Raw genomic sequence first — 16302 nt, 5'->3', positions numbered from 1 at the left:
TTAATTTTCTATATGCTTAATGAAATGCTAACTCAAAGCAAAGAGACATAAATAATAGAATGAATATACCTCAATCTTCCAAGCAAATGATTCGAAAAAATTTTGAATATTTTTAAGGCAATAATGAATAGCTTTTTTCTAAATTTAACCAGTTATAAGTACAGATATTTACAATAGCATAATAATATAGTTACATATGAATATTTTTGAATTTAGACATTTTTTTCCAAATACGTTGGCTATTACATTACGTGATTTGACGTTATGCCACGTCGCATCGCGTTGCTTTGACAGTACATTAACTACGTTGACACGGCAAGTGTTGTCTTTACATTAAACATAATATTCTGTGATTTATCTTCTACGCGTTATGGAACGTAGTTTCCATAGTGTAGTAATTAAATATGACATAAGATTTTTAAATTATCTTTTTAAATTTTTTATAACTGCGGCGCACAAACCGCCAAGCGGTAAAATTGGCGAACACTGATAGTTCGGTCCTCGATTCGAATCCCGACAAACGGGCTATTCGCATGTACGTTTTCGTGGTTTTTCCCATGTGCAATGTGTATACGAGCCAGTACGTCTTAGAAAGTACTGCCCGAAGGCATCGCCTCCGTTAGGCAGATAGCTCTCAAGTGCTTTACCATAATCAAATACACCAGTTCGAGTTGGAAACTTGCTTCTCCTTCGATGCGTATATCAAGCGCTAACGAGTTGCAAAATCTGAAACCGACGCAATTTTTTTTTTTTTTTAGACGAAACATTTTTATGAAAAATGCTCGAGTGCATGTGACATTACGAATCAGAAAACTGTAATGCATATTACTTTTAAAAAAGGGTAAGTTATATTTCTTAAAAAAAAAGAAATTTTGCAAATTTATTATTTTACAAAAATGAAAAATAAATTAAAGACAATTTTTTAAGTAAACTTCTAAATCACAGAGATTAATTAATCTTTGCGTTAATCCAGCATCAGTAATTATTTTATTTCGATATCAACATTGTCATTAGTTCTTTCGATTGTAGAAACATAACTGAAAAATTATTATGTATTGGCAGAATCAATGAAATAAAATAAGCTGCTCTCCTTTTGAACAGAAAATTTTATGTTAATAGTATGCTGCTCTGCCTAGTTATTTAATAGAAATGAATGCCCTCCCCGGAACAGAATGATACAGAACTGAATGATATTTTGACTTACTTATTTGAAAGCAATTACATCCTACTTTAATAATTCTTTAGTCAGAAAAAGCATAAATCTTGTATTGTATATAAGATATCTATTTATGATTTGTTTTTAAAGTAAGCAGAGTTTGCTTACTTTCAAAACAGAAATAAACAAGAATCTGAAAACAAACTATTTTTTAAAATGAAATAGATACGTGGTTATTTATATTACGAATGATTTGCTTTTTACTACAATTGTTTGCTTGTTACTACAATTGTACAAGAAGTTTTTCAGGTAATCCCCTATGTGTGCGTATGTTATAGATTTAAAGACTATATGTTTCTGTCAAGCTGTAAAATGCATTATTAAAAGTTTATTTGAAAAGAATGTAAAGAAAAAATAATAATATGGGTATAATTTTTAGGCAACATTATTTACCCTGCTGAGTTTTCTCACTTTAGAACCTGTTTTACTTCTTCATAGGTTTTTGCTTCGTCTTCATGCTTTGCCATAATCAAATAAACCAAATCGTTAACCTCATACCCTCTGGGATGGCCATATTCATATTGTTACGAATTTTGTATATATGTAAATAATTTTACTGAAATTGCACTATTTTTTGTGTAATCGAAACAGAAATTGAAAAGCTAACAAGTAATGAAACGTAAGACCTATATTTGGTCTTAAATTTTTTTTTGCGCAAAATGCTGCAAAAATATGAAATAATAGGTAGAAATATTGCAGCGAGCCCTCTATAAAGTTACCAGGAGCTGTCGCTCCACGAATTAGTTCAACGCAGTATTACTAAAATATTAACATAGAAGAAGTTTTTTAAAAAAATGATTAAAAAAAAAAAAAAAAAAGAAGAAGAAGAAAGAAGAAAAAAGAAGAAAAAACTGCTTACACGCGAAATAAAACTGTTTAAAATCAATGTTGGAAAACATGTGAATGCACGAAAAAACTAATCTGACCGTTGTGATATGTGAAAAGTTAATACATATAAAAATAGATTGACGGAACAAGTTAAAACAAAATAAAAATAAAAAATAAAATTAAAAAATAATTAAAACATAAAGTGCAAAAATTATAATAAAAACATAAATTGCTAAATTACAAAAGTTACAATAATTACAAAGCGGAAAATGGTAAATTAACCCAATCGGACCCTCAACCAGGCTTTTCAAGGGAGTAGCACAAAATGCTTGAAAGAGACGAAGCTCTGCCGGAAAAATAAGATTACAGGGGTAAGTCTATTTGATAGCGAGTTAAAAAGCTATCACGATAAATTGGCGAGGTATCACCAACTAACGATGGTTTTGGCGACTAATTTTTATTGCCAAATTTGGCGAGAAATCGGCAAAAGTCGCTATACATACTGTTCATTTGGCGATGTTTTTCTGATCCTTGTATAACTTTCTTTTTCTTTTTTTTTTCTTTTTCTTAAATGAGTAACCAGTATGTTATGTAACGTATACCTTGCAAACCTAAAATCTGTAATACAATATAAATAGCCAATGTATCTCTCATCTGCCCCTGTATGGCAATGTAATAAATCTTTTAAGATCTCAATAAACCCCCGGTAGATAGGGGAGGGCGCGGGACATATGCCTGTTTACCTCTGTTAAACACCAGGCGTCCCCGTCCTCCGTCACCTGTCACGTATTTCCTGTTTACGTATTTCCAATACACTTGTTAATTAAATCAATATTTTCCATTTGACAACAGGCTGTACCAAATTGCATTGTACCGCAATTGAATCCTGCGTTCAAAGAAATAAATGAAATTTTGCTAGTTTGATAGCTATGACATAGCACTTTTTTTTCCCGATGGGGCATTCGGTTAATTAGTTTATTATAACAAAGTTATGCGCCTTAGGCAAGATGCCAGTGTGGAGAACTTTCTAAGGAAAACTGATTTGTATTCGCGTTATGTATGGAGAAAACCTTCATACAGCCAGCCAATTCGTCAGGAACAGAAACGGAGTTTAATATATGGTGAATATAGAACTACTAATATATGGCGTCTTTATCTACGCGACTATTGGTGAGGTTTAGTATACGTTAACATCATGGAAACTGTAGTGTAAATCGAGAAGCACCAAATTAATCGACCAGATGTCCAAGGCTTACGATTAATGAAAAGAAGAAAATTGGTTATAATAGCATCGAGAATGAAAAGCAGAGTTTATTTCTTAATACTTATTATCTTATAACGTAACGACTTCATTGTGTATTATGCTATAAGCTTTATTACTTTAAACAATTTACTTAGTAGTTAAGTAATTATATTTAGAGCTTCTTGGTGGCGTACAAAATTGCAAACAACACATATATGAAATTAAAATTTAAAGGTGTTCTGAAAAACAACAGTTACATGATATAAATGGTAAAAAACTAATTATATATATTCGCTTTTATAATTAAATTAAATTAATGATCATTAATATTTTGTTCAATAGTAGGCAGCGCATTTAAAACGAGTTTGATTTTTGAAAAAACTTTCAAAAGTATCGTTTTACAGTCAGGCTTTTAAAGTCGTAGATTACCTGAAATATTTGATAAACTACCATAAATTCGATGTACTTTAAAACGAACAACTGGATAAATACTGGTTAACACTCAACATTGGATAAATAAAATTCAATGCTGAATTAGTTTTTAGTGAAAACAAATTTGAAATTTTATTAATTAAAAAAGTTAGGAAAAATAAATCGACACATTTCATAACTTTTATTCTCAGCTTCTATGTTTTATTGCTGTCCAAAATAAACTAAAAATTTCATAAAATAGAGCTCACAAGTTTCTGTGCTTTATTTTCGATAATTTTCTGAAAGCTAATTGTTAAACACAGAATTTTCGAAAAAAAATCAAGATTATTAGTGATTTGATTTGCTGCAGACACTAATGGCAAGAGAATACCCACGCAACAGAATTACAATAAAATTTACATTCAGGAATATTACATTTAATGTAAAAAATGACAAAATGAATGAAATTTCATAAAATAAATAGTTTTTCAAAAATTTCTTATTAACGACTGGCAGAAAAATTATTTGAACGGAATTTTACTAAGAGGGAAAAAAAGGAGGGAGAAGTTATTCGCATGCTCTTCGATAATAATGAAATCAAAACAATATAAAAAAAACAAACAGCGCGATCCATGGATCACATAACAATGAATCAGCTTCATAAAATATTAATTATCGTCCTGTTTAAATTAACTCTTTAACCATAACGGCTGCCATGAATAGTACATCGTCTCCTAATTAATGATACATTAAAAAATGAAAATGAGATAGAAGAGAAAAAGAAAAACAACTCACGTACCGAAATATCACTTTCAATTACGGCGTCATATCCAACAGCAATACGACACCCACAACACCACGTTCACCCTAAAAAAAAAAAAAAAAAAAAAAAAAAAAAATCGTATAGGATCTGGGATTTGAGTGAGTAAATTCGCGTCACGCATCTTCACACCTGAGGGCACATTGGTGTTGCTTAGCGACTCGACTCGCCAGAAAGAGACGGACGCAGGTAACCATGGCAACGACGAAATTAGTTTTGTTTTTGTCGGTGTCGCTTTTCCTCTCAACTGGAGCGAGGCATGGACCAGGTATTTTTAGATCGGAGGATGGACATGCGTATTTTTTTATTTAATTTTAATTGCTACTTTCGACTCTATTCACTTTTTTAGTACCTGTTTTCCCCCCCTCCGAATTTTGTTACATTTTATTCTTAAGCAACGCGAGCTTAAATTGCGCAGTTTCATGTTTCAACGGATATTTTTAAATGATTAGCATTACAAACTTTTATTTATTTATATAATTTCAACCGCATACTCTTAAAGCAAACCTCCCCCTCCCACTTTATTTCTTCTTCCTTAATGCAGTCTGATAGCAGAATTCCAAAAATCGGAAGTGTATTAAAGTTTTAAAAGCATTCCTGCGTGCGTACGAATTCGTAATAGATTGAATGCCCACAGAACCGATAATAACGTAACAGAATTTATTTTCCCCAAAGTATTCGTACTGTTCTTCTGTACAGTAACCACTTTCAATTACTAATAGAGTTGAACACAACGTAATGCAAAGCTCATCTAAAAGGCGAAGCTTTCACGGAGATCTTTCAATGCTCCGAAGTCAGCTCTATAATAAAAACTGATGCTCTGTTCCAGGCTTATAAAGTTGTTCGCCGACTGAGAAATCTCTAGTACTTTCCATTTCTCAAAATTAGTGGAATTAAAATACGGTTAGTTACATATACGGGCCGATGCACTTACATCTAAGGATCAATTACAGTATCAACTGCAGTTATACAAGGACCGGACCAAAAATTTGCCATATGGTCGACTTGCTTGGCGACTTTTGGCGATTTCTCATCAAATTTGGTGACAAAATTAGTCGTGAAAACAATCGCCAACTTGGAGATACTCGCCAATTTAGCGAGATAGTCATTTACATCGATGTTAAATAGATTTACCCCTGTATTCTTATTTTTCCTGCAGAGTTTCCCCTTTTTCTAACATTTTATGTTATATAATACTAAAGATACTAAAGTTTCACACATTATTTCGCTAAAATTATTTACGTACATACATATATAATTCCTAATAGTATTAAAAATTATAAGCTTAGAAAGAAACTACAATTTGATCAAAATATACAGCTTCAGTTTAGTACTTGAAACAGTTTTAAGTTAAGCAGTTGAAGCATTAATCTCGTGGAAATTAAAGAAACAGAACATAAAATCTTATATTTAAACTGAATTTACAAAATGACTCAAATAATAGGAGGTAAAAAAAAAAATTATCGTACTATTTCATAGCAAATTAATGCCACATGAAGGCATATACAGTTATTTAATTTAAAAAAAAGTCTAATTAAAACACGCACAGCTATGACTTATTATTCAGGGTCATGTATTTATTTTGCTAGATCACCTGCGTACAAGGTTTGCAACAAACATCTTCAGACGGTAACATTTTCTATTTTGCCAGGATACGAAATCCATGATATGGGAAAAACGAATTTCTTTCTCACATGGGTGTTTCTCACATTTAGTAAAGATGTTTTATAAGAATGAGTAAAATATATAAATAAGTGCTACTTTACCGTTATCTTTTATGATAAAATACTCCTATTTGGTAGCAATTTTTTTATGCCTTGTGTTAGTAATATGTAAAACATCAGGAATAATCATGTATGTAGAATATGCATAGTATAATTTTGTATAACATCTACAGTATTTTACATATCATAGAAGATAATATTGATGTAAAATACTGAAAGACGAATAAATCATTTTATAAACGACGGCGGAGAATTTAGGTACTGATCTAATGCAATGCAGCACTGTAAAAGCACTTAAGAACTTACGACGTTTCAACAACATTTACTTTTCACTATCTTTATTATATGAATACAATGCATATTTATCAAGTATTCTGTGTATTGATTCCATGCTGATCGATAATCGGAAAGGTTTACATTAAACAATAAGACATCATAAATAAAGTTTGCATGGAGCGAAAAACTGCATATGAATCTTGGAAAACCGCCACATTATTAAAAAAACCGCCACATTATTATCCGCCACATTATTAAAAAAACCGCCACATTATTAACCGCCACATTATTAAAAAAAAAAAACGATCGTTTTGATGTTAAAATTTTACTTCCTTACTTGAAGTAAAGGAAGTATTGAAATCGCAAAAATTTCGGGTATCATATTTCAACGAAAATATCCATTTTGATCGCTCTCGATTCCATTTAAACAATGTTTTTGCGTGACATCTGTACGTAAGGACAGAATAAAGGACCTTTTTTCCGAAACGGATTGTAAAATGCATTGAAAATGGATCCAGAAGAGGGATTTTATTCGTGACGTGTACGTTCTACGTATGTATGTATATATATATATATATATATATACCTCCCATAATTTGGAAATGAATAGCCTCAGAAACGTTGAAAATTTGAACATAGGACTCCTATAATCTGTAGTTCTGAGTAGTAGTAGTTTTGGAACTAAATTTATATTTAATTTACGTTCCGACCTTTAGCTTTTATTAATTTATTATTATCTATCTGCTTCAGCGCAGATTCTTTTCTTTTTACTTCCTTCTAAAAAACTAAAGAAAGTACTGTGAATTGAATAAAAGACTCTTTGTACTCCAAACGAATTATAAATCTGATTTAAAATGGATTCAAAAGAGACTTTTTCGTGGAATCTGTATGTAGATACGTATGTATATATGCATCTCTCATAACTCAAAAACGAGTAGCCTAAGAACGTTGAAATTTTGTACATAGGACTGCTATAACATGTACCTGTGCGCCTCCCTTTTTGGTTGCAATTGGGTTAAGGTTTTTATGCCTTTAGTTAATCTACATGGAATAGTTTTAGAATTATCAACAATTTAAAAGTTATTTAAGTGGTACTAAGCCTAACGCTCCCGCGCCATTTTTTTAGGTTTGAAACTCTTAGTAGAATAATGAATTCAGCCAGTTTGCGCAACAACTTCAATGTTTTTTTGTCGAGTGGAATCAAAAGTGAACTTTCAATTTTGCGCACCAAAAAATACGTCTTCCTGCCCGCTGGCCTAATATCTTGTTTTTGCGTAGAAGTAATGATTTTAACTGTAAAAATTGTCTTTCAACTGTATTTCGTGTTTTATGTTTTTCTGTATTTTACAATTTTTAATAAAGATGTTTTGAGTTTTTATTCATTTTTGCCTTTCTACGAAGTGAGAACGGTATGAGGACGGATTACTTGAATGAGAAATATATCTCTAATAATATTCGAGGAAATAAGTTTAAATGAAATGCAGCAAAAAATGTGTAAAATTTAACAGGCCGTACAAGGAAGTCATGTGGTGCCCATATCAGAATTTTTTATTGTATTTAAAAATATGAATATTAGTTCTATACAAAGGCTTTAGAAAAATATAGAAATCTTCTAAAATGTTAAAGTTGACAGCAAAATAAAAATTGAAACAAACGTATTTTTACATTCAGTAGAAAAGATGAGATAATTTCAGTTATCGATAAGAATCTACGGTTAAAACCGATAAATAATACAGGATTACCTTTTTATTCTTATTCTTACTGATAAAAACGTTAAACGCATCATAATGCTGGAAACCTCTCATCAGGTCTTGAATAAAATAGATTATGCAATGAAATTCATTGAAAGGGATTTTCTCATTTTGAAATTCTAGAACGTTTTCGCAAATTTTGAAGAGTAATACATTTATATATATTTTTTCATTTTTTCAAATAATTTATGCATTTTTATGCGTGTTTAAAATCTGTGTGTTTTAGTAACCATACTTGCTAACCTATGACAATACTTTGCATCAAGTAAAATTTAAAATAATAAAAATAATTAGAAATATCCTAAAATATAAAATTAAAAATAATCAAAGGCATTATATGTATATAATGATTATTTTGAGATCTTTGATTATTTTTAATTTTATATTTTTAGGATATATGTATATAAAAGGACAGGTATAATATTTTTTATTATATGTATATAAAAAGATAGAAGTCTTCAAAACTCTGCAGAAGCACTTACTAGAATAACATGGCGTTAAAAAATGCTTTTAAAATTTGAACAACGCAAAACCTGAATTTATTCATAAAAATATTCGATAAAGATTTTTTTTCCCTCAGAGTTATTCGTTAATGTCTCACAATGTACTTAACTATCATATATGCATTCATATCCTTTGCAAATGATACTCAACTATATGAACGTCCTATACGATCACCTTGAAATTTATTGAACTATATAATACTAATTAATTGTTTATCATAGAAATTTAGCGTGAAAGGAAACGTTTGTACTTCACTTTGTCTCAAGTTATGGCAGGTGAACTATTTAAAACTTTTTCCAAAATTTCTCCAATATGGCATCTATAAGTATCATTTTAGAAGCATGGCTGTCTTACACTTGAGTAAAATACGATTAACTACTTTACTATAAAACAAAAACTTCATCCAGTTGTAAAGACATTAGGTTCATTGGAAAAGCCGAAAAGATGTGATGTGATGTGATGAATTTAATTACGGCAAAGCACACGAGGGCTATCTGCCTAAGGGGAGGGGTGCCTTCGTGGAGGACTTTCTAAGGGAAACTGGCTCGTATACACGTTACACATGGGGAAAACCACGAAAACACCCATGCAGCCAGCCCGTTTGCGGGATTCGAACCTCGGACCGAACTACCAGTGTTCAGCGACTTTACCGCTCGGCCGCTGGTGGGCCCTCCGAAAAGATGAAAAATAGCAAACGCCTTCGCCAGGAATCGAACCACGGACCTCTGGAATACCGGCCCAGCATGCAAACCACCACACCACGAAGGCACGCCAGGAAGGAGAGAGAAATACCTTATGTACTCCCCCTTTTAAAGGGCGACTGGGGTTTCTAGGGGGCCCAATTGCCAAATCCTGGGTGAGGAGAATCATCATCCAACACCCTCTTAGTTCGGGCGCCACTGTAAGGACATTAGGAATTTATTTGTAAGTAGGCAAGAGGAAAAATAAGCAACTCTTTGCCGGGAATCGAACCACGGACCTGTGAAATACCGGCTCAGCGTGCAGAACCACTATACCACGAAGGCTAGCAAGGCGGGAGAAATACCTTATACAGTAAAAATAATAATTTACATTACGCAAAAGAGTTAAAAATCCAAGCTATCGAAACGCTTTGTTACTGTTGCTTCAAAGCTCTGAAGTACTTACTAGAACAATTTAACACAAATACTTGACTAAAGCACAATAAAAATCATGGAATTCTATAAGCTGTTACTTTTGCACAATTACGGTTGCCCAGTAAGAAGCGAACATTTCAGAACAGGTGACAGCTATTGGATTTTACTCGATAGAAATTTTTACCTTGTAGAGACATTAGAATTTTTTTCGAATCCAAGAAGCTAAGTAAATCCGTTGGAGATTAAGGGACCCAAACGACGGATTATCTATCATCCACCACCATTTTAGTTCGGGCGCCACTTGTGGGGTCATTAGAATTTTTCCGGTTAATTTCCTTTCTTTGTGATACGTAAAATAATCCTCGTATCAATGAGCATAACGAACAAATATTTTAATTAAATTTTTTTTTCATGTTACTGAAACGCATTTTCACTACAGAAAATGCGTTTCAGTAACATGAAGTTTAACAGTACTTTTTCATAAATTTATCATTTTTAGTATTTTTTCAAACACATTCATGCAAAAGATTAATTCCGAAGACAAAATACATGCTTTTTTTTACATTAAAAATGATGGATATCAAGAGATAGACTAGGTATTTTCTAGGTAGACAAGATATCTTTACATATAACGTGATTATCTCGTATTTGGTATCATATCAAAATAGTCGAAAATTAAAACAAATAATAATTTCCTTACCTATCACTGATAGCAGAAAAATACATTAGCTATTAAATTGAAATGTTAAAACAGTTTTCGTTCATAACTTGTTACGTTACGATCAAGATAAGTTACTTAACCATGCTTCATTAATAATTATGAAAATAATAGATTTATTAAATATGAATGAAAAATAAAATAAATCAACATACTTTAAGACAACTTCTCCTTTAATTAAATAAATAAATAAAATGCTTTACCTCTTGATAATTTTAAGTATTCGAACTATGGTCTATGGCACATATTTGCCCATAGATAACGGTCTAAAGATTAGTTTTCTGTTCTGTGAGCAGTTACAGAAATGAATGTAATATAGATAATTTACCCACAACTCAGCAACGTTTCTTTGCTATCAAGAATTAAAAAAATAGGATAAGATAGGTAAAATCACATTACTCACAAATTAAACCACACATCCGTTTCAGACTAACGTTGATTATTGCCATAGATAAAATACTAAGAATATCACGGCTTATTTGTTTCATGAGAGAAGTAGAAATTAAGAAATCTACATCTAATTTCAATTTTAATTTATACGTGTGTGCGTACATCTTTCTAAATAAATTCAAATAAATACATTTTCATATTTTAATATCTCATTTTCACTATTAAATGTTCCACAATACAAATTCAACTCAGCACAAATTGCTCTACAATGCGAAGATCTCTCAAGTGAACCAATTATAATTGCCATTAAGATAAAAAAAGCGCATAAAATTCCGTTTTCATTTCATAAACCACTTGACCGTCACGTTTTTTCTGTCCCGGAGGCATCCGCTAGAAACAGTTTTTGATTTTTATCCTTTTAACCCCGACTTTCAGTGACCTAGGAAAAAGGGGGATCGCTCCGGGCCCTTAAAGAAGATTGTCTGACCTCCGATGGATTCCATAAACCAAGGGCAAAGAAGGATTTCTAACATAAAGGTCATTACCACGTTGCGCAAGCAGTTTTCGATCGCATCTGGTTCTTCCGCAGAGCATCAAAGAGTTTAGACACAGCAGGAATGACTGGAAAATGTTAAGGTACAACATTCCTATTTGTTTATTTTAGCCGCCAAAAGAGGAAATTGTTAATAATGAGGGTTAATTGCGGTTTATCTTGTGCGATACTTATCAATTATACTAGCAGGGGATAAATTCCTTAAATTGCTCCGTTCCATGACATTTTAGGGACAGAAAGTGCGACTGCGATTTCGAAAACAAAATTCAAGTGAGGGGATGTTGTCGTTTGCCGTTTAGTTTTACTTTATTTTTATTTATTTATTTTGACAGAAGCGTCATTAACACTGTCTGTGTCATACAGGAAAGAAAAACTAATCTCTGCTTTGCCATAAACAAAGCCTTTTTAACTTCCAAAAAGAAATGAATTTGTTAAAAATTTCCAACGCGATTTTGTCAAAACAATAAGCAATTTTTATTTCAGTAGCTTCGTTTAAGCACTAAAATAAGCGAAATTAAACTATCAGTGCCTTTAAATGGATTACATTTGAAAACACTTTGAAAAAGAGACAGCGAGTCAATTTAAAACACTTGTTTTCAATTAAATAAGCTATCCTTAGGCAATACAAATATCAATAAAAAATACATTTAAAAGTCAGAAAATAAAAAGTTTCCATGAATAATACTTTTAAATCAAAACATTCAAAATAGTTTTTTTATTGAACTGAAATTAAAACTAAAACTGTGGCATCGGAAATGGATGAATCATTGGCATATTTGGTAATATCATTCAAACTATATCAGTACATCGTTTATCTGGGCATCGAAGTGAATTAGTATGCTTAATGATATTTATCAAGGCACTAAGATTATTAACTTCACCATTTGAACAGCAGCTACAATGTAGAAGAGTTTTATTATTGTCTATAAATATAAATACGGTAATTTTATATTTTCACATGCTTTGGAACAAAAATGAAAGAAAAAAGACTGCAGTTTGGATGATAACATTATAACAATCTCGGCTTTCTTTGTTAATATAATAAAGTAATTTTAATTATAAATTTAGTTATTTATAAATGTAATTTTTATTATAGTTAAAACACAGTTAAAAATATTTATTATCTTTATAAGTAACATTAAAAATGTAGAATTTAAAATTATTTTCAATAACCATTTGATATATCACCACAACATGTTATTAACACTAATTTATTATTGTTAATTTATTATTATTATTAATGTCACCGTCCGAACAGCGGATACCATGTAGAAGTTTCATTATTATCTATAAACACCCATTCGGTAATTTTATATTCTTTTGATACCTTGAGACAAAAAGAAAAGAAAGGAGACTGCAGGGCGGATGATAAACATTATGACAATCTCCACTTTCGTTACTAAAATATAAAAAACACAACTAACTGATCTTAACTATTTATTTAATTATTTGTACGTATTATTTTCATTATATTTAAAACATAGTATATTATCTTTATGAATAATATTAAAAATGTAGAATATAAACTTGTTTGAAATATCCCCAGAAAACTGTTATAACACTAATTTTTTTATTATTATTGTCTAATTTACTTTCATTAATCTAATGCATAGAGTTATATTGTAGAGTCAATGGGATTTCTGAAGGGGGAAACACGAAAAATGAGCAATGCCCTCACCGGGACTCGGACCTGGACCTCTCGGATACGTTCCGAGTGTGCTACCGTAACACCACGAAGGCATGCAGAAATGAGGGAGAAAACACCTTATAAAATGTCAATATTGGAAAGAATTTTAATGAAAACATTTTAAGAGAATTCAAAATATAAACAGTTGAAATAGAAGTATATTCTCCTAAGGAACTCTTTCTGAAAGCATTGGCAACGTGTATATATGTATTAGAAACAGAAATTCAAAATTTACTTTGTCAGCATATCTGAAAGTAAATTATTACTAAATAAACAAGCAACCATTAGATATATATTTCGTAGATTCAATTAATTTTGAGATGCTTCAGAGAATTTATAATATATTATGGAAATCGTAAAAAATGGGAAATTGAGTTTCTTTTTTGAGTTTCTAAATTCTCTCAAACATTTAGCATTACAATTACTACTCTTATAAATTAGATTATTATTAACTTTTTGATTCATTTAATGCTTAAAATATTATGTAAACAAAAATAATCTTACATTTGCTTTTAAATCATTCAAGGAATTCTTATTATTTAAAATAAAACTTTAATTTTAAAGAAAATATATATTCACTCACCTGTTAGAACCACAGTTATATATTAGGCTTGCTAAAAGTTTACGATGAAATCTCCAATTATTATAAAATCAAAAATGTGCCTCCTGTAAGAAAAACAAATAGTAAAATAAAAATAAACATGAAGAAAAATATGCGAATTAATTGCAATGCATAATGACAGATTAAAACCAGTAATAACAGATCTTATGCTAATAAGATTTAAGTTGGATATCGATACACTTCTGAAACAAACTGAAATCTTATTAGTTTACTGATGTCAACACCAGATTTTATTACCATTTCTGTAATTCAAAAACTATGAGAATTGTAAGTGGTGATTTAATGGAAATTATAACAGCTATTAGTGTTCCATATTAATTAAAAATTAATATTGAGAATTTTTTAATTATGGACAAAATCCTACTATTTTCAGTCCAGTAGTCAGTAGTAGTATTTCATCCTACTACTTTTAAATATTTACACTTAAATCATAAATTTTAAAGAATCTAAAAATGTGTCTCTTCTGTTTTTCATACTTTCAGAGAGCCTAAATTTCTCTTTAGAATTTTCCGAAACTTTCAAGTAAAATAGCAAGTTAAGGGGCATTAAAATATTAAAAATACTTAATCAGTTTTCCTGACTTTTAGCGAATATCTACCAGTTAAGTGCTATTTTTATTAATACGTTATAATTCGACTTTGTGGATAAATTTGTTCCTAAATTTGGATCCCTAAAAATGGACCCATTCGCTGCTGAAAATCTGAATCAAAATATTACGCACTGGTCTCATCGAATTTAAAAATAACTTTTACATGTTTTTATATTATTGAAAAAGCTCAAATTTAAATGTCCCTGTAAATATTTAACTTATAGTATTTTGAGAAAAATATGTCACCCTGACGGGAAAGTGTTTAGTCATTCTGATTACCGTAGTGAAAGTCCCGGGTTCGAATCCCGGAGAAGGAAGGCTTGGACGTAAATTGTCTGTGCCCTTCTCGTAAGAGGCGACGGTGGTCCATCTATTAGATGCTCTCATAATAAAATGACAACCGCTTTGGCCAAATGCCCACCATGGAGGCACTGCTTTGAAGCTACGGTCACCAGATGGGGTGTTCTTTGTTTACATTCAGAAGCTCGCTTGACAGTGCTCTGATAGTATTTCGACACACGACTGTTCCATACAAATCGAAAAACGGGATACTTTCGCATGAAAGAAACATTCATAGTGCAATTTGTATAGTTATTTGCATTTCGTATGAATAATAGAAATTTGTATAGTTTAGTGACATTTACGCAAAAATCACATCTTGGTTATTTTTCGGTAACTAACAACAGCGATTTTGATTCTGAATTTGTTTATAAAATTCTAAGCTGCTGAATTACAAAAATATAGATTTTAGCAAAAATGCTATGCTTAAAAAATGAAAAATACCTTACGGTACCTTTAAAATTGTATACATCTTTCGATACCCTTGATAGAGTATTCGCTACTTTTATGTGCCAAACGTCAAAATGTTTTAAATAAAAAAATTTCTTCACATCCGCATATTATTGTAACATGTACTTTTTAAAATTTTTTAGAGGAGAGGCTTTACTGTTGCTGATCGCATCTGAAGGCAGATAACCTCCTTACTGTTGTAACAGATTTTTCGCAGAGGCTGTTTCATTTTGGAGAAGATGGATACTCACATGGACTCATATCGGGCAAGTATGGTGAGTGTTCCAGTACCTCCTGTTACTCTCATTGCAGCGGTACGTGAAAACGCTCGCTTTATTGACATCGCGCATTGTCGCGAAGGATGATTGGTTTTTGTCACTAATAAGTATCATCACTTTCTCCAGGACGCAGGACAAAGCTGATGTGTCTGGCACCAAGCTCAATCTTGCCACGAGCATCTTGGCAACGAGCTCCATCACCCATCTTGCATGAGAACCGAGGCTGTCATAATGCAGACGCTCTCACGGATCTCTTGCGACGGTGGCAATGAAGGGGAACTGGAACTCCTTCCATGATTGCCCGATATGTGTCCATGTGACTACCTCTCATCAAAATGAAACGGAAAGAAAAGTCACTACTTTCAGAGATCGATTACAAAAGAGAAGAGGCCATCCTATAGGGCCGTCGTTGCGAGATATGGACAGAAATAGATGTGCTGATGACGTACTAAAGCCTTAAAGTAATCTGCCCGAAAGCGATAAATTTGGCAGGTTATTACATTGAAGGATTGTAAGTTTTTTCACCTACAGTAATACTGCCTTAAGAATTATTGGCTTATTGCTGTCGTTTTGTAACCAGTCCCTGAACTAGTAAAATAATATGGACAGAGCCAGTATAAAGAAAAATCAGTATTTTTTCAATAGATACGTTTGAAAATAAATATAATAACAATACAAAATCATAAAATTTGATTGTATAACCCTTGATATCCATTGGATCACTCTACGTTTTATATATTTCTTTACGGGTCGCCAAGCTAGATCGAAATAAGTAACTTGTTCAATAA

General features: G+C 31.5%; 1 protein-coding gene across 3 annotated transcripts in view; it reads right to left on the bottom strand.

The window, feature by feature from the left end:
• Positions 1-16302, bottom strand: part of LOC118192455 (uncharacterized) — a 178961-nt gene that overhangs the window by 91357 nt on the left and 71302 nt on the right. For 2 of the 3 annotated variants that reach the window (XM_035363430.2, XM_035363429.2), the window contains exon 2: positions 13820-13902. The gene's annotated coding sequence lies outside the window, so the exon portion shown is untranslated. Of the gene's footprint in view, positions 1-4497; positions 4566-13819; positions 13903-16302 lie in introns of those variants that run through there. The other variant, XM_085826010.1, reaches the window with a different exon arrangement.

This window comes from Stegodyphus dumicola, chromosome 1 (assembly GCF_044657685.1).
Source record: "Stegodyphus dumicola isolate Sdum_Otavi_A_Nest chromosome 1, ASM4465768v1".
In the NCBI taxonomy this organism is placed as follows: Eukaryota; Metazoa; Arthropoda; class Arachnida; order Araneae; family Eresidae; genus Stegodyphus; species Stegodyphus dumicola.
This window is presented reverse-complemented; position numbering and strand designations above follow the sequence as displayed.